The sequence below is a fragment of the Echinops telfairi genome, unplaced genomic scaffold (assembly GCF_000313985.2).
Source record: "Echinops telfairi isolate 266 unplaced genomic scaffold, ASM31398v2 ScPeMD7_7458;HRSCAF=8496, whole genome shotgun sequence".
NCBI lineage: Eukaryota > Metazoa > Chordata > Mammalia > Afrosoricida > Tenrecidae > Echinops > Echinops telfairi.
Window position 1 is genome coordinate 4,888,594 of NW_022111358.1, and position 2,888 is coordinate 4,891,481.

Below are 2,888 nucleotides of genomic sequence, written 5' to 3' on the forward strand. Positions count from 1 at the left end.
GATGTACAAATGCGCTTTACACAATTGCTGTGTGTATGGATTGGGATAACAGTTGTATGAGCTCCTAATAAAATGTTAAAAAAAAAAAAAGAGTTGTATGAGCCCCTAATAAAATGATTTTTAAAAGAAAAAAAAATAAAATAAATTCAGAAAATTTGCAAAATAAGTTACTGATATTGAGGTACAGGTACAGACTGATAAGATTAGATGGATGTTGCCTAAACTCATTTACCATATAGCCCATTTATCTTTTTCCCTTATCGCTGAGTTGGTGTATTTTTATATTTTAGTGCATTTTCTGATTTATAAAAGTAAGACCTGTTCAACATAAAGTTTATAAACTATAAAAAAACTGTAATTCTACCACTCAACTAATCTATTAAAATTGTACAAAATTAATGCATGTTTATTTTTTTAAACATCAAACAAAACAAAAATCTCCCCTTCACTCCTCCCTATGCATCTCATCCCCCTCTCAGAGGTAAGTAACCATTGGGGATAGATTGGTGTGTGTATTTCCATGGACCCACAGGCATATAATGATATGTGCTTAAAAATTAGATGTGATTATTTTGTACTGCAATGTGATTATTTTGTACTGCTACCTGAAACTTGCTATTATAAAAAAACTTTCTTGACTTAGGTGCGTGTAGAAGAGTGCATATATCACAAATGTACAGCTTAATGGATTTTCATAAGCTGAATATAACCTATTTAACTAGCTTCTAGTCAGGAAACAACATTGCTAGCCTTCTTGCAGCCCCTCTTAACCAGTTTTCCTACCATACTGTGGATAAATGCTTACCAGTAGTGGCATAATTAGAACTTGGTTATTCTAACTTGGGAATGAATGATGTTATCAATGGTTTTCATTCTGGTAGTTATGAGAATTTGTATAATTGAATTGGTCTGGAAATAGAAATACCATATGATCCAGCAATCCCACTCCTAGATGACTATCCCAGAGACCTAAGAGGCATGAATGACACGGACAGGTAATATATACATCCATGTTGCTTTGTCTCCCACAGCACTTCTTTTCTGCTGGGTTCTATAATTATTATTAGGGAAGTTACAATTCAGGTGAGAAATGCTCAGGATACAGTTGTTCAGTCAAGGCAATCTGCAGTGCTACATGTAGGCTTCTCTCTGGTCCTCAGCCTCTTGACTTGACTTTTGTTCTGTTGGAACATTGTTTCAGATGTATTTTAGCACTGTTAATAAATACCTGAAGGGCATGCCCACCCCTAAGGCATTCTGCTCCAGCTCCAAGGGTTATCAACCCCAACTCCCCCCATTTTAGTGCCAGAAGTACCCCATCCCACAAGCCAGCCTCCTGTGGTTTTATCTGTCAGTGGGTTGGGAAGGCTCCCACTGTCTTAGGCTCTGGCTCTTGGTACTACTGTGGCGCTCCTCTCCTGCTCCTCCAGTATCAGAGCTGCCTCCTGGATCAAGGAGGTTCAGTGCACAGGAATCTCTGGCTCCAAAGGATGTCCTCCACTCCTGGCACTTACTTCTCTCCCCAACCCCTACCTCCCGTTTGAGACATACTAGCAGGATGGCAGTCACATTTAATATTGTTAACAATCACGCACAGCTCAATACTCCCATTTAATCAGTATCTTACTCCATCCACCTTCTACTCCAGAAGGTGAAGGTCATTTGGTGAGAGTAACAAAGGCTATACTAGAAGAGCCATATTAAATAATTCACTGCAGTACACATGTTCATTGCACTAGTCACAATAGCAAAAAGATGGAAACAACCAAAGTGCTCATTAGTGGATAAATGAATAAGCAAACTATGAAACACACACAATGGAATATTATGCAGTGTTAAAAGAATAATAGTAATTCAGTGAGTGAAACACCTCATTGACATGAATGAACCTAGAGGACATTGTTCTGGGTGAAATTAACCCATCACAAAAGTCAAAAGGTTTACACAGAGGAGAAAAAAACACAACTTCTTTGAAGGTTAACAGGAATGGGAGGGAAAGTAAAGTAAATCACTAATTAGAGCTGTGTAGTATTAAAATAAAAGTGGTATGGGGGAGTGGGGGGCCAGCCCCCACCCGCTGATTGCGGGTTCAGTAATACTACTTCTGGGTTCAGTAATGCACAATTGTACGGTTGAGATATATAAGTATTATATTAGAGTCATCGAGAGCATGAGAGATATTACAATAATGCAGTCAGACACATTACATGGTAGCATTGCTCACCTCAGCCCAGCTTGGTGGTCCAAGTGGAGAGAGGGGGAAGGGAAGGAGGGCAAGGGAACAAGGGTGAGGGGGAAGAGAGGGGAGTCGCCAGGGAGTGAGCAGCAAGGAGGTCAGAGAGCTCTATATTGCTGGCTCACACCTATATACCTTTTGGGGGCAAGCCAGCCCAATAATTACAGGTAGACATAAGTCACAGGGAGGGGCTGCACTATAGTTTACACAGCAGTGAGTGGGTGGTCTAGGGGTTGGTCTCTGGGTGTCCATAGGAACATTATCAGTAGGGTGAAAATGCCTCCTACAGGAGCCTGTCCATTGTCCCCAGAGGCAGGAGCAGGCCCACCCCTGTGGTGGGATGAGACAGCAGTCCTGCAACTGATTACCTTCAGGGGAGGGAATGCCTGCCCATCTGACCTCCCCCCTCAGAGCTGTGTTTCCCATAGTAGGTGGTAACTTACACTTTTTTTTAATAGACCCCCTAAGGGGCTGCACCAATCCTGGAAGTACAGCAATACCAGACTGATGCGGGGAGTGGATGGAGCAAGCTCCTAGTGCACCTCCTACTTGCAAAAATACATTTAATATGTTGTGCTCAGAGGACGTATCAGATATTAAACTGGTAAAACAGATACTACACTTGATCTTAGCCAAAAGGCCGAGAAATGAT

General features: G+C 41.3%; 1 non-coding gene across 1 annotated transcript; it reads right to left on the reverse strand.

Moving 5' to 3' along the window:
* Positions 1–2,702: 2,702 nt before the first annotated feature.
* Positions 2,703–2,888, reverse strand: LOC115872994. Its single transcript, XR_004048175.1, has one exon. It is a non-coding gene; the product is annotated as a U2 spliceosomal RNA (small nuclear RNA).